Source organism: Bombina bombina, chromosome 5 (assembly GCF_027579735.1).
Source record: "Bombina bombina isolate aBomBom1 chromosome 5, aBomBom1.pri, whole genome shotgun sequence".
Taxonomy (NCBI): Eukaryota; Metazoa; Chordata; class Amphibia; order Anura; family Bombinatoridae; genus Bombina; species Bombina bombina.
Window position 1 is genome coordinate 273,267,119 of NC_069503.1, and position 26,849 is coordinate 273,293,967.

General features: G+C 40.1%; 1 long non-coding RNA gene across 1 annotated transcript; it reads right to left on the reverse strand.

Moving 5' to 3' along the window:
• Positions 1 to 13,106: 13,106 nt before the first annotated feature.
• Positions 13,107 to 23,476, reverse strand: LOC128659302 (uncharacterized). The gene is made up of 4 exons (XR_008402331.1): positions 23,295 to 23,476; positions 22,710 to 22,819; positions 14,239 to 14,330; positions 13,107 to 13,217 (listed from the first exon to the last, which is right to left on the reverse strand). It is a non-coding gene; the product is annotated as an uncharacterized LOC128659302 (long non-coding RNA).
• Positions 23,477 to 26,849: the final 3,373 nt, after the last annotated feature.

The window sequence follows — 26,849 nt, forward strand, 5'->3', positions numbered from 1 at the left end:
GGCTTCTTTCAGAAAATGGCAATACCGGGGTTGGTTATTTCCCTGTTAGAAGTGGTGCCGAAGAAGGATCCAGGGAAATTAGGATGGTTCAACACCTTTCATTCCCCAAGGGTAAGTCTGTGAATGATGCCATCCCGGCGGATCTGAGCACAGTGCACTGTCAGTCCTGGTGGCACGGAAGGCGAGACAAGGTGCCCGGCTGGCGATATTAGATGTGGAACCAGCTTTCCGGTTACTACCAAGTCACCCAATTTCTTTTTACTTAATAGGTTGGTTACTACCAAGTCACCCAATTTCTTTTTACTTAATGGGTTGTTTTTTCAATTAATCCTACTATGTTGATCGTTGTCTCCCCATGGGGTGTTCCATCTCCTGCACATACTTCGAGGCTTTGCATTGTGCTGTGGCCGAAGTAGCGGGGTAAAACCGAGTTGCTCATTATTTAGATGATTTTATTAGTAAGAAGACCTGTTTCCAGGGAATGCTAGCTGCTTCTACACGCCATGAGGATTCTGATGAATGGGTTTGGCGTCCCCCTAGCAGAAGAAAAGAAATTTGAAGGCCCAGGTACATATCTCACATTCTTGGGGATAGAGGTTGACTCTGTGGCAGAGGAATGCAGACTCCTGGCGGGTAAGATTCAGAAGATGGTGACAGAGGTTGGAGGGATTGCTGCTTCTTCCTACTGCATGCTGAAAGAGTTGAGATCCTTGTTAGTCCTGCTCAGCTTCGCTGGGTGAGTTATCCCAACGGGAAGAATTTTTCCAAAAGGGATGGAGCGCTTGTTGCCGGGGCTGACTTCCCTGAGGGCAAGGATCGAGGTTGAAAAAGGTATGGGGAATGATCTCCAGATTTGGGATCATGTTCTGAGGGATTTCAAGGTGGTTCGCATTTGGCGCAAGCCTCAGACGTCCGCACATTCCATCCACTTGTTCATGGATGCTGCAGGATCCTTTGGTTATGGAGCTTACCTTAGCAGTAAGTGGAGCGCACAGTCATGGCCGGTAGAGTGAATTGTTAAAAGGCTTACCAGAAACCTTTGCCCATTGGAGCTCTTCCCCATATTGGTAGCACTGAGATATGGGGTGACGAACTGAGGGACTGATCAGTTGTTTTTGGTCAGACAATTTGAGGGTGGTCTTTTCATCAATAGACTTTCCTCATCTTCCCCAGCATGGGTGAGATATCTTTGGATTCTGGTATACGGATGCCTTAAGCGGAACATTCAGTTTCAGGCGCAGCATGTCCCTGGGGGGTTTCTAATATCATAGCTGATGCACTTTCCCGTTTTCAAGGGGATAATTTTAGGAAAGTTGTTCCTAACGCTGTGACTCATGGTGTTCCCTGTCCTCCGTTCCTTTGGCAGGTGGCACTGCTGAAGGCTTCCCTGGCACCTTCCACTTGGAAATCATACGTAAAGTATTGGGAAGAATGGGTTTTCTTCTGTGATGTTCAGGGACTTTTCATCCTGTGCAGGTGAGCAAGATTTATTGTTGCAATGGCTCGCAGAGCTTTGGGGTAGACAGGTGAAAAAGGGGGGTGGTAGCAGCGAGATTTGCGGCAATATCCTTCTTCTGTCAGTTTTACTCTGACTGTCATTAGGGAACCCACAGCCGCTGATAGGTTACTCCTTTTACTCCAGATTCTACCTGAGGTCTGTTCCTCAGTTTATTATGAGGTGCAGCTCTTTTCTGCAGCATTTGCCATGGCAATTCACAGGGCCCTTGGAGTGGAAGAATTAGTACTACAGACGATGACTGCAGAAGTTAGAAGGGTATTGTGCGAGCATGTGAGATTCGCCGGAAGGGGGGTATTGCTATTTATCACTAAATCCAAAGAGGATCAGGAAGTAAGGGGGCATGATTTGCACTCTCTACTAGCCAAGAAACTGTATGTGGTCCTTAAGCTTTCTTGTAGGCCTTCTCTGTCGTGCATCCAGTGTTTTTTTTTTCTCAGGTTCATAATTCATTAGGACTGTACCCCTCTCGCAAGATTTCAATTCCGTAGGGTTCTAGGATACTACTACGATAGTCCCTCAATCATTTAGGGTTGTGGCAGTTACAACAGTGGCAGCTTTATACTGGATAGCTGAATGTCTAAAGGCACTGAGGAGATGGTAATCAGAAAGGTATCAGCTATATGTGAGACCCCCTTTTTATTCCACTGCTAAATTAGTATGGTGTGCTTATGTTGTGATGTTTTCACTGTTGTGGTGTGGAGTTAACACTTTTTTCTTTTGCAGGGCCTAGCAGTGGTCTGCTTCATGTCTGGACAGTGGTCTGGATAGTGGGCCACTCGTTCATGCACTGGGCAGCCATTCAAGCGTCAATGCAACCTGGAGGAGAGCAGCCAGGCTTTTTCTTCATCTAAAGTGGTGCTGAAGTGGCTAGGGAGGAGAGGCATTTGCTGGGCAGGTTTGCCTGAATTGCTGCAGGATGTCAGAGACGTTGGGGGAAACCCCACGGTTTTATCCCTGCTTGGGGGAAAATTATCTTGGTTAAATTCCCGGTCGAGATTTGAATGCAGTAAATCAGTCTTGTCTGCACACGTTAAAAGCATGTATGCCTGGTGTGAGAATGGAAAGGTCTAATATTGTCCCCAGATTGACATGGCCGCATAGGGCCAACCACAGGGCTGCTTTCCAGGTCTGGGACAAGCCGAACAGGGTGTGAGAACAGTGTCCGGGGGCAGGATGTGATCGAGGTAGAGTGACGGCTATTTCTAGCCAGGGGTGAAGTCCTCAGACACGCATCTGGGGTGTGCCCTTCCCGTGTGATTAGAAGCCCAGAACTCCCTAAGCCATTACAGTATTGAGCTATGCTCTGCTTCCTCTCCTGCATAAGTTAATGTTCAAGCTTAGGGGCTTTGTTGTGGAGCACAGGAACATTACGGCAGCTGACCGGAGCCTCTACCAAGGCGACGGGGTGCATATATCTGACTATAGCATGGACCTGTTTATTGTGGATTTGAGACATTACCTACTCCTATTTGTGTGAGTTTGGGTGGTGGCGAGAGTTGCCCTGAATATGTGGGCGATCTCGTGGCGGGTGGACAGTGTCTGGGGGCAGGATGTGATTGAGGTAGAGTGACGGCTATTTCCGGCCAGGTGTGAAGTCCTCAGACGCATGTCTGGGGTGTTCCCTGCCCGTGTGATTCGAAGCCGAGAACTCCCTAAGCCATTACAGTATCGAGCTACGCTCTGCTTCCTCTCCTGTGCCCTGGGTACTGCCCATCTTGTTAGCATGGGTTACTACGCATTAGCTAGTACCTGATTGCCGCCCCCCTGGTCCATGTTTATTTGTGCTGGTCGTTTTGTTCCTTGTGTTGCCGCAATAAACGTGACCTGAGGGTTTTATAACCAAGAAGTTGTCTGTGTGTTTATTTCTATGTTAGAAATGAAGTTAAAGGTTTACATTAAACTTGAGAATGTAAATAGTTAAGTTATGATAATTCTTCCCACAGAGGAGGATATGGCATTTAATCCCTTAAGGAAATGTAAGGTAAATTGCCTGGAATGCACATAAGGGTTAAGGCCAAGACGGAGGAGTGGGAGTGCTCTGTTGTGTGTGTGAAACAATGCTGCAGATAGAGAGGAGGGGTTCCAGCTTACCTTTTTAAGCCCTGTACAGGAAGTCCAAATCCTCTTTCTGCTTGTTTCCTTGAAGTTTTCCCCACCCTATCCCTCCCTTTTTATTGTTTTAGGCGGCAATCATTAGAGGGATCATCACTATGGTGGTGCCTAAAGTGTTAGGGGAGTCCGAGGCATGATGAGGGCTAGCCAGCCTATTTCTACAAGTCCAAGGACGTTAGGTTTCAGCTCCCCAGGTGTTCAATGTGGTTTGCACCTTGTTGACCCTGGTCCTAATGGTCTGGAGTGGTGGGTTTGCACCCTGGGCTGGCGGGTGGACAGTGTCTGGGGGCAGGATGTGATTAAGGTAGAGTGACGGCTATTTCCGGCCAGGGGTGAAGTCCTCAGACGCGTGTCTGGGGTGTTCCCTGCCTGTGTGATTCGAACCCGAGAACTCCCTAAGCCATTACAGTATCGAGCTACGTTCTGCTTCCTCTCCTGCGCCCTGGGTACTGCCCATCTTGTTAGCATGGGTTATTATAGATTCAATGTTTTTCTTACAGCGCTGAAAGTGTGGACCTATAGCTCCTGTCTATAATGGGTCCCCAGGTGCCCACTTTTAGAAAATATGTGTCAAAACGTGGTTTAGAAAGGAGCGCCAATATATTTTCACACCTATACCGCACCAGACCTTGCCAATATTGGCGCTCCTTTCTAAACCACGTTTTAGCATGGGTTATTACGCATTAGCTAGTACCTGATTGCCGCCCCCCTGGTCCATGTTTATTTGTGCTGGTCATTTTATTCCTTGTGTTGCCACAATAAACGTGACCTGAGGGTTTTATAACCAAGAAGTTGTCTGTGTGTTTATTTCTATGTTAGAAATGAAGTTAAAGGTTTACATTAAACTTGAGAATCTAAATAGTTAAGTTATGATAATTCTTCCCACAGAGGAGGATATGGCATTTGATCCCTAGGGTCCAAAAGGAGTAGCCTTGTCTCTCCTGGTTGTCCTTTTTAACTTGCTTACCTTGGTTAAATAATATGTTCTAAAAACCTCATAGTATCTATGCTCTCAGCCTTCAGTCTTAACTATAATTGGTTAAATTTTATTCAGCCCTCGGATTGTAAGGGCTTAGCTTATTTCAGTAGAATTGTGACTGTGGGCTGTTAGACACTATTATCTATGTTCATTATAGTATACCTTTACTGTTTATTAACCAGGTTTAAGTGTTTTTAAATATTCTAGCCTTTGCTACTGTATGCATGTGTTCCTAGTTGATGTTATAAAGGTTAAAATGTATGAATGAAATGGAACTTTTAATACTCCATGAATTATCCTAATTACATTATTTGCTGAGTTAAGGTCCATTGTATAATTGTGGAGTTTTTTGCTACAAATTTTTTTGTATTTCTTTTTACAATTAGTTTATCTAGTTGTTGTGTTCTGCTCAAACCTAGACTCCACAACAGGTGTTGGTTCTAAAATTATAATTAGTGATATATAATTTATGTATCCACTATATTAGGATACTTATATATCTGTATCTACTTAAAAAATTGCGGCTCACACCAATATGGGGGCTCAGAACAGTTGTATGTAAAGTAATCATGATTAGACTTGTGCGCGATCGAAAAATTTGTTTCGTTTCGGTAATTTTTTTATTTCGGTTCGATACGGTCGCATTAATTCGCTATGCGTCGGTTATTCATTACGGTTTCATTCGTATTGTTGTTAATTCGGTCATTCGGATTAATTCGGAAACGTAATTCAAGTTATTAATTTCGGACCGATTCATAATGTCGGACTGAATCGTAATGTCGGATTGAATCGTAATTTATTAAAAATTTCAGTTAAATCGTTATTTCGGAAATGAATCGTTTCTATTATTTCGGATACATTCGATTTAAATTTCCAATCGATTAGATAATCATATCAATATTATTCATAAATTTATTACACTGTTAAATGACTGTAATATATTAATAAATAAATTTAATATGTCTGTTACGGTACCAACTGTGTACCAAGGGTTAACCCCAGATGAACAATGTCCTGCATAGACAATCAGCAATTCACAACCCAGCCAGTTTCAGGTTTAAAACAGAATAACACTTTATTTGAAGGCAGCATACAGATTTATACAGGTTTTTGACCCCCCCTCAGATGGGGGTTGAAAGAATGTTGTACATTAGATAAAAGGGAGAAGCGCCCTTGACATGATACAATAGGATTATTTTACTTAAACACTTCAACCACAAAACACTCTTGACTCTTCTTATCACTTTCTCTCTGGAGGTGATCAAACAATAGAATGCTAAGCATTAATTAGATTGTAGCTGGAGCCAGCCACTTGTGGTTAGAAAATAAAGTTAACACTTTCAGTCCTGACCGAAGGGTCTGTCACATAGCTCCCCCCTTGTGGAACACTCCGGCAGACCCGGCTTGACCCTTTTGCGGGTCAACCTGGGGATGACCGGACTAGGAGGTGGTAGGCATGTCAGTTTGCTGGGACAATCCATCTGTATTCCCGTTATGAGAGAGAATCCCTGTCTGTATAAATAAGGGTTCAACCTCTTCAGTGCCCCGACTAGGGCTAAACAGTCCTTCAAAATATCATCGGCTTCTTTACGTGGTTTTTGTACCTGCTCTTTATAGGTATCCACAATCCCTTCATACTGACATAGGGTGCCCTTGAGTTGCTGCACCTCCCTATGAGCCAGCGTCAGCTTCTCCTCCAGTGTCACTAAGTTTGTCCTTAATGTTTCATGTTCCACTCTCAAGCTGGTGTTTTCTGCAGTCTGTCGGTGCAGCTTGTCTAGCAGAGATTCCTGTTCTAAACGTGCTTTTTCCTCTGCACTCCTCTTCTCTCCCGCTAGCACTGTTACATGATTATTTAACGTGACCATTTTATCCTCTACGTGACTCTTCTCCTTCATCAGTGCATTGTAACGTGACTCCCACATATCAATAGCGGATAGAGATTTACTGAGCTCAGCGTCCTGGGGCTTAGCAGCAGGGGGGTCAGTCTCTGCTGCACGGATCTGAGCACGGGTAGTCACAGGGTTAACATCAGCGGGACCCATGGGAGCATAGGCAGAAACAAGGGGGACCAAGGTATTTCCAAGGAGAACATCAGCTGGTAAATCCTTCATGACCCCCACATTCACAGGTCTAGCGCCCCCTCCCCAATCCAAATGCACCCTGGCAACAGGCAGGCGGAACACAGTGCCCCCTGCTACCCTCACAGCCACAGTGTCTCCTGTGTGCTGTTTCTCAGACACCAAGTTCTTTCGAAGCAAGGTCATGGTAGCACCAGTATCCCGTAGACCACTGACCTCCTTCCCATTCACTTTAACCAGTTGCCGGTTATTCCGGTGGGCAGCTTGCACAAGGTCTGCCTCATGTAGGATGCCCCAGCATTCTTGCGCCTCTACGTAGCGGGCCGCAGGCTGAGGATTACGTGGGATTCCGCTAGCGGGTCTTCTCCAGGACTGTGCTTGGTTCGCTGCGTTTAGGGGACACTCTGGTCTTTTGTGCCCTAGTTGCTTACATCCAAAGCACCGAATAGGTTGTGAGTAGCCCCGCGAATTGAACCAGGCTCTCTGAGGGTAGTTCGTGGCCCGAGACCGTGTGGTATAGCGGTGTGCTGGGGGTTGGTAACTGGCAGGTGCTGGGGTGACTGGGGGTCTGTACTCCACTCTGGCAGGGGGCTTAGTGGTAGCAGTGTCCAGTTTGCGGGCATCCGTATACTCATCTGCCAAGCGAGCCGCTTCATGCAGGGTGGAGGGTTTACGGTCCCGAACCCACTCTCGAACTCCTGCGGGTAACTTGTCGAAGCAATGTTCCAACAGGAATAGCTGCAGCACCTCTTCCCCAGATACGGCTTGGCACCCCGCTATCCAGTGAGCTGCTGTGCGGTGCACCTTACATGCCCACTCAAGGTAGGAATCACCAGCCAATTTAACAGTGTCTCTGAACCGCCTCCGGTATGCCTCCGGTGTAACCGCATACTTGGAGAGCAGAGCCTCTTTTACAGTATTATAATCCCCGACTTCCTCATCTGGAATGGCCCGAAAAGCCTCACTGGCCCGGCCGGATAATTTTCCGGATAATATCGTGACCCAGTCCTCTGCGGGTACCTTGTGTAGTGCACATTGCCTCTCAAAATCTGCAAGGTACCCATCAATCTCTCCTTCTGTTTCCAGGAAGTTTTTAAAAGCTGCAAAATTTACTTTTCCCTTTTCCACTGGGGTTGCTGTGACTTGGGCTGCTGCAGCGCCGCTTTGGCGAAGTAGGTTGGCCTCCACAGCTGCTATGACCCGGTCGATAATTTCGGCAGATGGGTTGGGGCCATAATATGCCAGTCTTATTTTAACCGCCCGATCAAAGCTTGCTTCTTCAGGGGTTCTGTCTGATATGCTGGGCCCATTGGTTCCTTCTGTCCCTGGTACTCTTTCCATCTTAGTCAGTAATAATCCCCCTCTTCCTGAGGTTACTGGCTTGTGTAGTTGCTCTTCTGGGCGATAAGGATTCTCCCGTCGCTTGCCACCAATGTTACGGTACCAACTGTGTACCAAGGGTTAACCCCAGATGAACAATGTCCTGCATAGACAATCAGCAATTCACAACCCAGCCAGTTTCAGGTTTAAAACAGAATAACACTTTATTTGAAGGCAGCATACAGATTTATACAGGTTTTTGACCCCCCCTCAGATGGGGGTTGAAAGAATGTTGTACATTAGATAAAAGGGAGAAGCGCCCTTGACATGATACAATAGGATTATTTTACTTAAACACTTCAACCACAAAACACTCTTGACTCTTCTTATCACTTTCTCTCTGGAGGTGATCAAACAATAGAATGCTAAGCATTAATTAGATTGTAGCTGGAGCCAGCCACTTGTGGTTAGAAAATAAAGTTAACACTTTCATTCCTGACCGAAGGGTCTGTCACATATGTCATTTAAACACTTATCATTATATTTATATTTAGACTGTGCAGCCAATCAGATAGCCTGATTAACAATTATGCTTGCATCACTCCTGCACACTATAGCCACACCCATGTAACTAATATCTTAGTTAATTTTTGTGAGTTGAAGAGAGCAGTTTGATATTGGAGAATGTCTGTTAGAGAAATTGGGAGTGTTTATGGAGGTGATAGGGACAGTGTGGTTAGTACTAGGGAGAGTAGAGGTAGTAATATTAGAGAGAGTGGACGTAGGGATAGGGACCGTGGAGCTAGGGAGAGTAGTAATAATAATAATAGGGATAGTGATAGAGGTAGGGATAGGCATAGGATTAGTCATACGCACCCTGTACATAGGGATAGGGAGAGGGACCTTGGATGTACTAGGGAGAGGGTAGGTAGGGACAGGAAGAGGCATGGTGGAGTAAAAAGGCACACCAGTGCCAAAAAACAATTTAAGAGGAGAAGGCCACTTACACCATCTGAGGAGTCGGATTCAAGTGCTGCTGAGAAGGAACAGCACTGTGACACTTCACCAAGTCATAGAGGGCCAACCTTTACACCAGAAGAAAATTTGTCCCTTGTGTCTGCTGTGTTGAAAGTCCGGCACATCTTGTTTTATTCCAAGCGGCATGGAACACAGTTCGTGATGCTGTCTTTGCAGTTGGAGCAGTGGACCGGACAGCGGTCTGTGTCAAGCACCGGTAAGTTTCAAAAACAATTTTCTTTTATAGTAAAAAACTAACTCTAGTGTGTGTTAGCCTGTGTGTACATACTACAAAGGCCAAAATGTGTAACGTAAAGAAATAAATTAAATTATTATTATTATTCATTGTCATGGCATCTTTATTTGAAAAAACAAGAATGTAAGTCAAGCTTAAAGGGATAGTAAACTAAAAAAAATGATTTCATGATTCTGCTAGAGCATTGATTTTTTTTAATTAACTTTCTAAATTACTCCTATTATTAATTTTTCTTTTTTCTCTTGTTATCTTTATTTGAAATTGTAGGTTGATAAGGTAAGGACAGGATAGAGCCTGCCCATTTTTGGTTTTAGTACCCTGGCTAGCACTTGAGATTGGTGGCAACATTTAACAAACCAATAAGCAAGTGCAACCCAGGTTCTCAACCCAAAAAAGGCTCATTCGTGCTTTCAAATAAAGAGCCCACGCGAATGAAGAAATAATGAGTTACTATTAAATAATATAATTGCTTAAATTTTCATCTCTATCTTGAAATAAAAATGTTGTATTTACTGTTTAGTATCCATTTTTTATTCCTTACAGAATTAAAAAAGGAAACTTTGGCCAACCAAGACCAAATATATTCATTTTTTTGGATTATATATATTTGTCTTCTCATGATTTTTAAATAAAGGGATAAACTTTAACTAACTTTATGGGGCACAAAGTCAGATTGAAACATAAAGGGACACTGAACCCAACTTATTTCTTTCATGATTCAGATAGAGCATGCAATTTTAAGCAACTTTCTAATTTACTCCTATTATCAAATTTTCTGTTTTCTCTTGGGGGGTCAATGTATTAATGTGCGAGGGGAATGATACAATGTAGCATATCATGTCCGCCACACAGCGATAAATGCCGACAGCTGCTTCATAACTTTTCTGGCGAGCCTTCAGGGGCATGAAGCTCCGTACGGAGCTTGATAAATTAACCTGTTGGTAACTATCTTTATTTGAAAAAGAATGAATGTAAGCCTATGAGCCAGCCCATCCTTGGGTCAGTACCTGGGTAGTGCTTGATGATTGTTGGCTAAATGTATCCACCAATCAGCAATCGCTATCCAAGATGCTGAACCAAAAATTGGTCCAGTTTGTAAGCTTTACATTCCTGCTTTTTTCAAATAAAGATCCAAGGAGACTGAAGAAAAAAGATAATATGAGTAAATTAGAAAGTTTCTTAAAATTGCATGCTCTACCTGAATTGTGAAAGAAAAAATTTGGGTTCAGTGTGCCTTTAAATATTCAGTTATAATTTTTTTATACTTTTCAATTTATGTATATTATCAAATTCACTTTGAGCAGCGCCGTCCTCATGCTTTTCTCACGCAGTGCTTTTCCTCTACTCTCCACTGCACATTCAGCGTTGGTTGTAATTTTTTTTTTAAGGCCTGATATGTTTTTCTCGTGCTGCAGTCTCACTCTCTAGTATGCGCATGACTGCATCAGCCAAACATACCTAAGAAGTGGCTAATAAAAATACAATGCAATTCTAACTCTTAATTAAAATGTATATATATTTTTTTTAGACCAATTTTTTGTTTATATACGTATGTATATACCCTGTGAGCTTCTGCACATGCTCAGGAAGTTATTACATAAAAAGACTGTCAATTTAGATAAATGAAGTAAATTATAAAATTAATTGATTTAAAAGGACATGAACCAACATGTTTCTTCCATGATTCATATAGAGAATTCAATTTTAATTAAATAACTTTCAAAATAACTTTTATTATTTAATTATCTTCCTTCTCTTGTTATCATTTGTTGAAAGGTTTTTCTAGGCAAGCTTTGGAGCAGCAAAGAAGCTATTTTCTAGCTGTTGATTGGTGGCTGCATATACATATATTTCAATTTTGATTGGCTCACCCATGTGTTTTGTTAGAAACCATTAGTGCCTTGCTGCTCCTTCAATAAATGATACCAAGAGAATGAAACAAGTAAATTCGAAATTTATTGAAAATTATATCCTCTATCTGAATCATGAAAAATATTTGGTTTTCTTTTCATGTCCCTTTAAATTTCCAATTACCTGATCTATCTGATTCAGAATCATAAAACTTTATTTTGACTTTATTGTCCATTTCAATGTATAACACTGTACTAACTTTAAAAAAAAAACATATTTATTTGTTACATACCTAAATCTTACATGCATATAAAACAACAATTATAACCTGTGAATATATATATATATATATATATATATATATATATATATATAAAATAAAAAAACAATGCGTCAGCTCACCTATATTGTATCATTTAGTGTATCCCTGGTACACTAAGTACGTAATACCAGGGGTGCCTGGGAACATAAAATGGATTTATTGATTCTTGAGAGAAAAAGAGTATGTTCTGGCCGGCACTTACACATAGACTATCATAGGATAGAAATTGTATAAACCCTGAGTAATCTGTATGGGGGGACCAACTCCCAGGTGACAAGCTCCCCTCCCCACAAACGTTTCTATATACTTAATTGAAGAAATATACATTTACTAAACTAGCTAATGCCCGGATCAGATATTTCCCCAAGAAACTGCCAGCGGTTGGTAGAGACAGCCAAACAATGTGATCACCCACCGCTGGCAGTTTCTTGGGGAAATATCTGATCCTGGCAACGAGCGTCACTCACCATGGCATTAGCTACAGCAAGGTATGACAAGGAAGAAAACATATGTTTACAGCAGCACGCCAACAGGAAGTCTAAAGTAAGGGGAATTTACAAATTGAAACTAACTGGTGCGGCGATTGTCTTGTCTTATGAACTGTACCACATGCCCTTTGATTGGGATCCTTAAATGAGGGAACGTCTCTCTAAAGTAGCACCCTAGGAGCTGAAGACGGTAAAGATTATGACAGTGCCGACTGCAAATATGTATGGATGTGACTACGAACTATATGTTTGTTAAAACCTCAGTATATGGCCCTCGATTGGGCTACTGTGACCTGCAAAGACTTAACTATATCCTGTGCTATTATGCTGCTAACAATTGATAAGATACTTCCATACCTTATCTGACTGCGACTACCATACTAATGTGCTGGGGACTAACCACCTTCTTGCTTTGCTTTATTCCGCAAGTGTAAGTGAGAACAACAACACTAACTTACTGTGGATTAACCATCTGTTTGCTTTACTTAGCATTTGCATGAATCAAGAGTGACTGTGCTCGGACAATAACATAATCTTCAATTTGGATCAGTGACTAATCATTTATTAAATGTGGGACATTATTGATATGTTCAAGTTCCCATTATATACCCAATGGCCATTGGTGGATGTTGTTATGTCATTATGTGTTTAGTTGAGTAATTAACCTGTTTTTCATTTCAGGGCAACAACTAATTATATATTGGATTCTGTAAGCCTCATTGAGGTTTTAACTTGTATTATATTAGTTTAATAAATGTATATTTCTTCAATTAAGTATATAGAAATGTTTGTAGGGAGGGGAGCTTGTTACTTGGGAGTTGGTCCCCCCATCCAGATTACTCAGGGTATATATTTTATTTTTTTTCTATTAATCTATCCATCTCTATAATATAACTATTGAAAAAGCTAAAAATCCGGGGTACAGGTCAGGCACTGTCAGAAATTTCCAATAGTTCTGCTGGTATTCTTTTGATGTTAAGAATCAGATGCAAACTGTAAGAAATCCTTATTTTCAAATAAAGTAATTATAGTTTTTCTAATTTTTAATTTTTTTAAATTTTCTAACCAAAAAAAAATGTTTTTATTTGATTTCTAGGTATTATGATTGCAGGGCGATGGTCAAGAGGAAAATGTCAATCATGCACTCCACATCAAAGACGGTGCGTTTTAACAGTTGGGAGAAGGAGGTCCGGGACAAACTATTTCCAGAGGCTGTTGTCACAGGTGTCCGGAACGCAAGTAGGACAGACAAATCTGTCAGGCAACAGAGAGCTGGTGAGTAAAATGAAATATACGATTACTATGATTACTTTGCATGGGTGTGGAAATAAAAAAATAAATACAAGGGAATAAAGTGGAAGACAAGACAATCGATTTATCCTTTAGGTATTACAATTTACTATTCCAGATTTTTTTTTTAAAACAAGTAAAGAAAGACCCATATCTGTAAAGCAACGATCATGTATGACAATGATGGGAGTTGCATTCTAGCATACATAGTTACATACACATATGTCATATCTCAACTTCCATCATCCACATACATTTCTTGTGTATGTGAATTGCGTATGTGAAAGATGGAAGATGCATTCATCTGGCAAAGTTATATATGACAGAATCAAAATCACACTTTATATAAGGTTGGTGAGGTAGCTCAGTTGGCAAAATGCCCTGACTACAAAAGCCTGTTCAAAGATCCAAAGGTCCCAGGTTCAAATCCCAGCAGGGCCAACTAAGCCCTTCATCCTTCTGAGGTCGCTAAAATGAGTACCATTAAATTTGTTAATAATAACAACTATTATATTCACCTGCTGATTTGGTTAATTCCCGAGAGCGAGCGCTGAAAAAGCGCTTCAAGAGTTTGAGTCCCACTGGGAGAAAGGCGCTATATAAATACTAGTTATTATATATATATATATCATCTCTTTCCCTCACCATGGCCCTTCTTTTGTGTCCCCCTCACTCCCCTATGCCCCTTCCTTTGTTGTTCCCCTATATCCTTTTTTCTCATGTCACCTTTCTTCTCTTTCCCTTCCAAGGCCCTTTATTTTCCCTTTCCCTACCTCACCAATACCTGAATTTCACACGCTGTGGCATTTGCATCCTTTTGTCTGTAATGTGACTTCAATGATTTAAAATATCAAAAATCGACCATCACCTTTAAATGCCTATTTTGGGCGGCAGACAACATTTTATATATATATTTCACTACCTGGCCTGTATATGTTTGTTTGAGATTAAGAATCGTTCATCACTAATAACTATTCTTCCCTAATACACGTGTTAGACTTACCTGTCTCTTCACCTTGATGTTTTCCAGATCACCAAAAATACTCTGAAGGGTGATCAGCCCCAAGCACGCCTCAGCCTAGTTCTGGTAAGTACCTAAATAGGAATACAAACATAGGTTTTTTAAAAAAAAAAACATGGATTGAAGTTTTACTCCCAGCGTATTACATTCAAAGAGTACCCTGTCCCAGTTCCTTAGTCCTGTTACCTTTTTCTTGCCAAGTTTCCATGATCAAGTGTTGTGCTTAAAGATATAATAAACCCAACATTTTTCTTTAATGATTTCATACTAGAATCTGCTAGAGGAGCAAATTAATCTACTCAATTATTTGATACTCAATTTTTCTTTGTTCTATTATTATCTTTATTTTATAAACCATTAATGTAAGCCTGGTCTCCGGGTATTTTTTTTGCTTCAAAACCATGCATAGCGGCATAGCGCTTGCTTACATTCTTGATTTATAAAATAACAATAAGAAGACAATAAAACAAATGTTATGATAGGACTATAAATTTATAAAGCTGCTTTACATTTCCTGCTCTTTCAAAATATTGAAAGTCAAATATTTGGTTTATTATCCATTGTATCACGATTTTCATCTACTGACTTTCATCAGCCTGATAATGATTCTGCCGTCCATCCACTTGTTGAGACTATCAGCTGACCATTCTCAGCCAAATGTATGGCACACTATTCACCTTTTCATGAAATTATTATTTTATTTTTTATTTTTGTTTATAAATTGCTTTATTTCCAAAACTGTTTATTATGAAAAAGAGAAAAAAATTAGCTTTTGACTAAAAACCCTTATGAAGTGATAACAGTAGGTTATGAAAATGATGTAATTAAGATTTGCTAATGCACATGATCAAATAACACGTCGTGTATTATAGTATACCTGGGCTGCCTGTTCAGCATCAATTCAAAACTCTTTTATAATTTTTTTTTTTAAATTTAGTGTCGAATTAGCATTTCTCTCATTTTTATATGGACCTTTATTTACTATTTTGTGAATAGACTCTTTAATTATGGAATCTAAATATAATGATGTACAACATTTTCAAACTATTAAAAATAAGACTCAAATCAATCAATTGATCCAAATTTTCATACAAATTAAAACCTATACATAAATAAATAGTGGAAATGAAATTTTATTTTGGTAAAAATAAGTAAAATGATATAGTCCAATCCCATAGGTATATATTTTATACATATTCTTTTTGCGTGCTGTGTTAATCCTTGAAATGGAACTGATGTAAAAAATTGATTTTTTTTTCTAGGGGCGTAGCTTGGCCACACATGGTAATGGCTGCAAGATAGAGAAGCTCCTAGGCCCATTTTCCCCAGTCAGGCACCTTTAATTAAACATGCAGGAGGAAGGTAGCGCAAGCTGAAGCGGAAAGATAAGGGGACATCAGACCGTTTCACATCTGCCAAGAAGTCTGCAAGCGTCTACAACCACCTCTGACAAGCGCTGAGGATCTGCGGCCTAATCTTTTAGACGGAGTGAGACAGATCATCGGAGACCAGGGGCGCACCACAGCAGCTAACGGCTGTCAGTAGCAAGTAAAGCTGGGCCAGTAGTGTGATCAGGATGATAGATTAAGAAACAGAAAGGGACAGCGGCACGACACAAGAAAAGAGCGGCTGGATCCGCAGTACAAGAACTTACCGATCCCACCTTGACATCGCAGTGGAAGTTAAAGGTAAAGCTACACCATAAGTTGGGCTGCGGCCGCATTGATCCCCCTGCTTGCTGCTATATTAGTTAACAGAGGCAAGTACTCCGCCTTAGTAATAAACCGGGCTATGCGATAAGGGGTAGTGAAAACCACCATAACCTACCCCAAAGAGAGATTTATTCAGAGAGAAGTGGGAAAAAAGGGACAAAAGAGAAAAATAAAATTAACCAAAAATTGGCACAAAGTGGACAGGGGCAGCATAAAAAGGTGTGGAGAGCAAAGAAAGACACACACGCTGACCACGTGGAGCCACACAAGAAACACAGAACGGTCACACCACATACAAGTACAGAAAGCAAAGGTTTATTTGGCAGGAAACACAATCTGCAACTTCCACAGAAATAAAATACCACATTTGGTCTCTATATAAACGCACAACACAAGGCCTTGAAGCAAGTGCAAGAAGATAATATACTTTAATACAAACTCTAACAACAACAAGTCACAAATCCCTAGGTATGCCAGCTAAAAAACAACTTAAAGTGGATACACCAGCCAAAGCAAAAAAAAATTAATCAATACATGAAACCCATTGAGAGTGTCACAAACCAGACAACTGACACTATAGAAATGGCTCAGAAAACAGCACAGACAATGGACGTACAAACAGACATCACAGCCTGTGAAATCACTAAAGCAGACCTACAACATTTGGCAACCAAAGATGACATTAAATCTGCAATGTCCGACATGAGAGATATGTTTAATGAAATGAAGAAAGACATAAAGAAAGTAGAACGCAAGGTTTCAACTCTGGAAGAGGGACACAACATTGTGACACAGGACATTCAGCACTTGTCCCAAATCTCATATGACCAAGAAGAAACTATCCATAATCTCATGGTGAAAGTGGAAGATCTAGATAACAGGGGACGCCAAAACAATCTACGGATAAGAGGGGTACCAGAAAGCATTCAATCCCCAGCAATACCAGGTTATTTGCAGGACCTTCTTAGGACTGTTAAATGCTCAAACACAGCATCGGACATAGTTCTGGAATGCTCTCATAGAGCCTTGAGACCAAAACCACCAGCAAAAACCCCACCAAGGGACATTATAGTGAAGTTTCTCAACTACACAGATAAAGAGGAAATACTGAGACATTCACGCCAGAAACACACTGGCATAAGTATTCAAATCTTTACGGACCTAAGTCCGGCTACACTGCAGAAACGGAGGGAGTTGCAGTTCGTGACTGTTCGTGAAATTCCATACAGATGGGGGTTCCCCGTGAGTATCACGTTGACAAAAGGGGATAAGTCGGCATCACTTCGCACATTAGAGGACTTTCCAACTTTTTGTGAAGCACTACAAATACAGATCCCGACACCCGCAGACCTTCTACAACAACAGAGACCATCAACCCAAAACACCATGGCTGGTTTTAAAACAGCCCCATCTCCCTCATCAGCAACATAAGATCCAGAGTCATGCAAGAACTGTGTGCAATAAGGGACTCTAATAATTCTATAGTCGCTTTCGATGTCAGCAAAGCTACAGGACAGATGAGTATATCAAACTTGTTTGTATATGTGTTTATGTTGTTAATATTACTGTTATGGTTTTTCTTATGCAATTGATATAATGCCTCTGAGTACCAGCAGGTAATAGTGCCCACGTGCTACAAAAGTTACTCCTCCAGTCCTAGACTACATACCCCTTTATTAAAAGAGCAAATATCCAGAGCAATTATTTGCTCATATCAGAATGACCCTTACATATCTTTATCATGTAACACTGTTATCAGACCTCAGGCTGAAATATAGGTCATAGAACTCACTAACATATCTTATAAGCAAAGCAACATGATAAATTGATACAAGTAGTAAGCATGCCCCTCCTGCTTGCTAAGAATATATGCAAAGCATTTGGTATAAGATTCTACCCCAAGTTACAATAGGTGCCCCTGGGGAAGAGGGCACCTACCCGCTACTGTTACACTAAGTTATAGAATGATAGTTCATTTGTTGCTCCGTACTAGTTGACAAATTATTATCTATCACCACTGATATTATCAGTACCTACCCACCCTATCCCACCTCCCATCATAAGGCAAACACATAAATACTACCGATTGACAACTGTAGTGTCTAGTTAAACACAGTGGTACACTTGGACGGCTTCAAAAGCAAGGCCACAAACAGCAACTCACTTGTCAGCTATTCCACAAAATAGCGATGCTCTCATCGTCAAAAATGCATGCAATAAACATCATATCTGTCAACGTCAAGGGACTCAACATACCCCAAAAAAGATCCATAATACTACATGACCTACAAAGACTAAGGGGGAATATTGTTTTACTGCAGGAAACCCACTTCAAGAGAGGTGCTGAACCAAAATCACACATACCCTACAGCATACTTCTCCTCTGGACCAACAAAGAAGTGTGGTGTGGGTATACTAGTTAAACAAAACGTCCCATTAAAAATTACAAATATAGAAAAAGATTCTGAGGGGAGGATACTAATTATGACAGGTTTACTACATGGACGTCCGATCACGATAGTGAACACATACTTCCCTAATAAGCTACAACTGGCATTTATGCGTACACTCTCAGGGAAAATACTAGACAACTCTAGCGGGGTATTGTTTATTGGAGGAGACTTTAACGTTCCTCTCAACCCAGAACTAGACACATCGGGGGCTACACAAACATACCAAAAAGAGACATCAAACACACAAACAGCCAGATAAACACACTAGTCCTGCATGACGCGTGGCGCACCTTCCATCCCTCGGCAAGGGACTACACTTTTTATTCCAACCCACATGGGACATATTCAAGGATTGATTACATCCTTACAGACTCAATAGGCCTCACATTCATCAAACACATATCGATCCACCACACAACATGGTCGGATAATGCACCTGTAATATGCCAGCTCGTATGGCCGGATAACCCAGTTACTCCTTACATATGGAGGCTGGATGATGAAATGTTAGATCACCCCTTGATACAACCGGACATAGAAAAAACATTACTAGAATATTTTCAAATTGACAACACACCAGACATGACATGGTCTAACATTTGGGAAGCACATAAGTGTGTAGTGAGGGGAGAATTGTTGAAACAAAAGGCAAAACTCATTAAGTAAAACAGAGTTAAATATGATAACATCCTCCGTAGCCTCCAACAATTAGAACAGGACCACAAAAAAAAACGAACTTAAAACTCGCCTCTTCCAAACCAGATCAGAGCTTAACACATTCCTTCAACAAGAGCAACAAAAAAGGGCACTCAAACTAAATCAAAGCTACTATGAGCAAGGGAACAAAGCAGGGAAGATGCTAGCCAGAACATTAAGATGCAAACGCCTCAAATCACACATCCACCACTTAAAAAGTAAATCTGGTCAGCTCAAACATGATAGCCCATCAATTGCAGAGGAGTTCTGCTCCTATTTCTCAGCTCTATACAACCTGCAGCCAACTGATGATAGCACAAAAACCCCAAACACAAAGAAACAGGCCATAGCAGAATACTTAAATAGAGTCAATTTGCCCAAATTGGATAGCTCCCAATCGGAAAAATTAAATACCCCATTTAACATCAAAGAAATACAGACAGCAATCAAATCCCTTTCAACAGGTAAAAGCCCCGGCCCAGACGGGTTCACTGCCAAATATTATAAAAAGTTTACCCATATTCTTGCCCCAAAACTGTTGTCCCTCTTCGATTCCATTAAGGAGTCGAAGGGTTTTCCGGCATCAATGTTAGAAGCCCACATTATTATGATACCAAAACCAGGCAAGATCCTCGATGCACCAGAAAATTTGCGGCCAATAGCCCTCCTAAATACTGACATAAAGATTTTTGCTAGAGTCCTCGCAAACAGACTGAACCCCCTTATTGCACACCTAATAGCTCCTGATCAGGTGGGTTTTATACTGGGCAGAGAAGCGAGGGACAACACTATCAAGGTCCTACTAACCAAGATTTGGTTCTCATATCCACAGACGCAGAAAAAGCCTTTGATAGAGTGGATTGGGATTTTCTCAAAGCCACCCTACAGGGAATGAACATTGGAATTAGTTTTATTGAGAACATCTTTTTACTATACGCTGAACCAACTGCGAGGGTCAGGACCAACTCGGTCCTTTCAGAACCCTTCAAAATTAGGAACGGTCCGAGACAGGGATGTCCCCTGTCACCAATATTATTTGCTATCTCCATAGAGGTGTTGGCATGCACAATCAGATCACAGAAGGATATAAGGGGCGTCGTTACAAAAGAAAATTAATATAAATTAGCAATGTACGCCGATGACATCTTGTTAACCCTGACCAAAATAGATAAATCTTTACCGACACTATTAAAGACATTTGGAGAGTACGGCAGGGTATCAAACTTCCATCTGAACTTGTCCAAGTCTGAATTACTCAACATAAACACACCAACAACAGTTATAAACAACCTACGACGCATGTGCCCCATTAAGATACAACACACACAAATAAAATATCTAGGCATTCAGATCACTCAACACTTCCATGACTAATTTGTAAAAAACTATCGTCCCCTATTAAAAGAAATAATAAACGATCTATCAAGCTGGAACAATAAAACTCCATCATGGATAGGTAGGATACATGCAGTAAAGATGAATATCCTCCCCCGCATTCTGTATGTTCTACAGGCGCTGCCAGTCCCTTTACCGAAAGAATATTTAAATCAATTACAGGGCAACATAGAAAAATTCATTTGGAAAGGGATCAAACCAAGAGTCCCTAGGAAAACTCTATACATATCAAGAGAGAGGGGCGGGCTGGGTCTACCAGACATAAAACAATATAGAATGGCGGTACTGATGCAGTGAGTGGTGGATTGGAGCCACAACTCAAACTCTAAACAATGGATTAGACTAGACAGGGAAATACTGCAAGTTGATAACGTGGGCGGACTGGGTGGTTGCAGAGGAAACAAAGACCTGACACTATACATGAGTACCCATTGTTGGAATAATTATTCCAGAGATGGAATGCTCTGATTAATACCAGCACTCACATAACTACCAGACCAGCACCCTTAACCCCACTTGTTAGGAATCCTGATCTGCCCTTCATAACTCAGATCGAAACGGATTCGGATAATCCAATACAACTAAGGGAACACATAGTTAAAACCATAATAGGTGGCAGAAAGGTGTTACCATTGATAGATTTGGTAAAAATAATTGAGGACAACCCACAAGCATGCTATGTGCATACGCAACTGTCTCACTACATAAACTCACACAAATTAAAAAAGAACCTATTGAGACAACTGACACAATTCGAAACTTTATGCACGACCTTACACTCCCCCCGACACAACATTTCAGCGCTATATAAGATACTGCTGAATGATGGAGCGGAGCAGCTCCGTCATACTGTCACAAATGGGCCAGGGAACTGAACATGGAAATTACACACAAAGACTGGATGCGGATATTCCGTAACCACAAAAAAGCTTCGGTCTCAGCCAAGATGCAAGAAACAAATTTTATATACTTGTCCAGGTGGTATCTCACCCCTGTGAGACTTTACAATATATATATATAAACAGGCTAGTAATCGTTGCTGGAGAGGGTGTGGAGAGAAGGCAGATATGTTACATGTGTGGTGGGGTTGCGAGAGGATGGAAACCTTTTGGGGAGATATAATAAAGCATATCAACAAAACTCTGGATACACATTTAATAAGAGACCCAGGGCTGTTGCTACTCCACAAGGTCCCGGACCTCAAGGATGACATAAAACAAACTCTGCTCTTTATTATGCTTAATAGTGCTAAAACATTAATACCACAGAAGTGGAAAACCACAGAAACACCAAACCTCACAACATGGAAACAACAAGTCGATAATCTGCTCCTCATGGAGAGATACCACTTTCTCAGAATAGGCAAGCTAGAGGTGCACGAATTTATGACAATGCGATGGAACGCGCACAAAGGCGACCAGCCTGCCCACGGACACACCCAGATAGAGTAGGACATACACAGACACACACAGGATACAAGACATGATGAGACACACAAGACACATAAACTGTTCAAATTGTACATTGAACTTACAAATTCACCTAAAGCCTTTCCCATCACCATCCCCCTTTTTTCCTCTTCTCTTCTTACTTTTTCCCCCACCTTATTTAGGATTATTGTAGAATTGTATGATATATTGAATGCCATGGAATATGCAAACTTGTAGATCACTAAAATACATCCGAGAATCTATTGGCTGTCCCCAGGCTTTCCTTAACAAGTATTATAAGGCTGAACTGTATCGGGACATTGGACACTATTATAATTTCACCCACCTGCCTTAACCAACCACTTCCATGCTTGGATTCTCCATAGCCCAAAAGCGGCTAGCTCACTCAACACAGGGGTTGGTTGAGAGTAACGTTATTCTTCACCATAGAGCAATAACTTGATTAAGGCTCTTCAATATGTAACTGTTATTGGCCGTTGCAATATGTGTACTTCACCTGTTATGGATGTTTAATAGGCTCATGATGTAACCAGAGCCAAGTTCATTTATATGTTTGTTTATATTTCAATAAAGCTCATTTAAAAATAAAAAAAAAATTTTAAAAAAAATTGATTTTTCTGGATAAAAAATGAAACGGTCTGATTGAAGGACAATATGCTTTACTTTTTTTTTTTAAACAATTGTTTTTGCATTCAAAATAAATATTGATGTCTTCACACAAACTTAATATGTATAATTTAGTATACCTTGGCTTGTGCTGATTTTATACTATCTTTAACAGCAACTCGGATCCAACCAGTAGCAGCCTCTGGAAGTTGAGAAATGTCCACTACTCCTCCACGTAAGTTATGACAAACTGAAAATATAAACAAACAGGACAGGCAATAATTATCTGTACATTTTATTGAAAAAATGCTTTACTATAGAAAAAAACATCAGCTACAAATGATTTTTACGCAATATTTCTAAAAACAAATTGTAAATTGAATATAAATTTTAATTAGATTTGAAAGAGAATTAAATATGTCCATCCCGGATATTAAAATATATTTGAGAGAATAATGTATAAAAGTTTGTGGATAGTCTGTCGCTGTGTTTTTCTTAGATATTATGAAAGAAAACTTTTAGGGAGAGTCTTTCTATGTCTGTACAACATGTCCACAAATCCATTGGTTTGCATACAACAAAATAATAACATTTGATTACTGTTTCATCTATTTCAGAACTACGAGGCATGTCTGCAGGGGGAAGCCATACCAGTGAACTGCATTCACCAGTCATTACTGTAGAGAAAAGTGATGGAGTAAATATTGATCAAACATGCTTCTCACCATCATCAACTGTGGGAGTTGTCCAACCATCAAGCAAACATTATGCCCCCATTGTGGATGAGCAGCATGGGCAGACAACGCAGAATCCACCGCCTCAACCGGAACAAGACAAGTTAACAGAACAGGAAACACAAAATCGGTATAGCCGGATGGAGGAGTTACTTCTTGAAAATTTAATAGCGACCAAAAATTTGACAAAAGCTGTTGAAAATATGAGAAATGATTGACATCGACACATAGACAGGGCATTAGCCTGTGTCAACAAAGAACAGCGCCAGGCAATGGATCACATGCATGAATCCATTTTGGACGCTGTTTATCTACAACATCAACACAATGTTCCATCACATGACACATAGATTGAAGTTTAATATAATAGTTATTTTGATGTCTCCCTCCCACCCTCTATGTACCTCATGTTTTGAGAACAGTGCTATTAAGATTTGAAAATGCACTTACATTGTTTTTGGTGTTAAATGTTTGTGAGTTATTATAATATATATATATATATATATATATATATATATATATATATATATATATATATATATATATATATATAAATCTGTCTCTAAAGTAATCAACATTAAAGGGATACTATCACTAAATCCAAAAGTTAGATTTCATGATTATGAATCAGATACACTATATTTCCTTTAAGGTCAAATTCAGTGCTATTGTTTATAGGGTAAAAACCAGGATTCTCCAAACGTCTCAACATACTACATGCTCTTTATGGAACCTATGACGAATGGCAATATTAGCATATAATAACAATTAGCATGAACAATAAATGTACCTGTAACCATTCTGCCACATGAGGTTTACATATGGACTTACATATATATCTTCACCTTTATTAGAAACCGTTGCTCATTTAATGATATGTTTCCAAGAGAGTGACTGTCTGACTGCCCACGCAGCCTACCTACTGCAAAGTTCAAAATCTGAATCTTCAAAATGTTTAACCTACTCAATTATAATTTCTATTGATTGATAACCCTTATACACATGGATCTACCATATGTATATATATATGCCTTTTGAATCTTCAGTTTATAATGTATTTGTAATTATCTAATGATGGGGAAATTACTAGCTCTGATACTTATTATTTTACAGAGGTTTCAATTGAAAGTTTAAAACCTTCTTTAGACACATATGAGCTGCACTCCATGCAGCTTTTTAAAAATGATTTGTAAGTACACATGTATTGATAATACTTACCCATGAACTCCTTGTAGCATCCTCTTTTTTATGGTCTGTCTCCTTCTTCCTCAACGTACAGTCTCCAGTGTTTCTTTAGTAATCTTTTAAAAAATTGAGAAAGAAACAGAGATTAATTTATTAATAAATGGAAATAAATGATGGAATGTGGATTAAGTAGTAAATTTAAAAGTCACTCACTTGTTTGTGCCTTTGGGCAAAGCATTACTATTATTTTATTTATTTCTTGTTATGAGGAGCGGACTTCTAGAATGACAACACTGTGTCCTAGAGATTAACTGTATTTTTTTGCATATGGTAGCAGCAGGCTGATTGTTAAATCTATATTTGTTTGTAGCACTAATATTTGATCTTAGTGCCCAAAAATATTATATATAATTGTAATTCAAAGATTTTTATTAAAAATTAAGACATTCAGTTTGGATAACAGTCTCCCATACTCCCACTAACTAAAAAAAATTTTTGTGGCTTACCTCGAACTGTACCTAATGTGTGACAATGCTTAACAACAGAAACTTTTTGTGTAACATGTGTAAATATGTGTTTACAATTGTAAAATTATGATTAAGGTGCACTTTTTAATTCTAAAAGATTGAAAAAAAAATTGTATAAACTACAGGCTAAATCAACATATATAAAAAAATTATAACAAAAATTATAAAGAAAGTCATTAAAAAGTGGAAATTATAATAACATCAACCATCACACCCTTGTGAAGTAAAATAGCTGTGAAATAGAAAGGACTTTTTGGTGGGCATTCAATGACAAATCATCACATAAAATTTCAATATTTATTCTGAAATATTTAAGGTTGAAGGTCACATGACGTTACCTTCAAATTACAAATATAAATCAAAATAATGGTATTTTTTGGCCTTAGCTTTTAAGTTTAAATTATTTGAAATTTGTTTTAAATTTTTGACTACCCTGCTGTAGTGGGAATAATATATTATGTCTCAAAGAGGGGTACAAAATATTGACTTTGGGAGTTACTTGAATGATGTCCTCTAGCTAACTACAAAATGTCATCAAAATAAGAGATCTTTTGGTTTAGGAGCCATGATGATTTGTCATGTAATGACAATCAGCAACGCCGGATTGGCCTAACGGGATACCAGGAAATTTCATGGTGGGCTGCAGCAGCTATGGTTACAAAAGCAACAATTTAAAGGGGTGATTAATGGATGTAATTGGGCTTTACAGTGCATATAACAAAAATCTGGAACTTTTTTTTTAATTACAAAATAATATACTATAATTCTGAAACGAAATACAGGGAGTGCAGAATTATTAGGCAAATGAGTATTTTGACCACATCATCCTCTTTATGCATGTTGTCTTACTCCAAGCTGTATAGGCTCGAAAGCCTACTACCAATTAAGCATATTAGGTGATGTGCATCTCTGTAATGAGAAGGGGTGTGGTCTAATGACATCAACACCCTATATCAGGTGTGCATAATTATTAGGCAACTTCCTTTCCTTTGGCAAAATGGGTCAAAAGAAGGACTTGACAGGCTCAGAAAAGTCAAAAATAGTGAGATATCTTGCAGAGGGATGCAGCACTCTTAAAATTGCAAAGCTTCTGAAGCGTGATCATCGAACAATCAAGCGTTTCATTCAAAATAGTCAACAGGGTCGCAAGAAGCGTGTGGAAAAACCAAGGCGCAAAATAACTGCTCATGAACTGAGAAAAGTCAAGCGTGCAGCTGCCAAGATGCCACTTGCCACCAGTTTGGCCATATTTCAGAGCTGCAACATCACTGGAGTGTCCAAAAGCACAAGGTGTGCAATACTCAGAGACATGGCCAAGGTAAGAAAGGCTGAAAGACGACCACCACTGAACAAGATGGGCCCGTGGCTGGATTGGTAAAGGGCAGAGAGCTCCAGTCCGACTCAGACGCCAGCAAGGTGGAGGTGGAGTACTGGTTTGGGCTGGTATCATCAAAGATGAGCTTGTGGGGCCTTTTCGGGTTGAGGATGGAGTCAAGCTCAACTCCCAGTCCTACTGCCAGTTTCTGGAAGACACCTTCTTCAAGCAGTGGTACAGGAAGAAGTCTGCATCCTTCAAGAAAAACATGATTTTCATGCAGGACAATGCTCCAACACACGCGTCCAAGTACTCCACAGCGTGGCTGGCAAGAAAGGGTATAAAAGAAGAAAATCTAATGACATGGCCTCCTTGTTCACCTGATCTGAACCCCATTGAGAACCTGTGGTCCATCATCAAATGTGAGATTTACAAGGAGGGAAAACAGTACACCTCTCTGAACAGTGTCTGGGAGGCTGTGGTTGCTGCTGCACGCAATGTTGATGGTGAACAGATCAA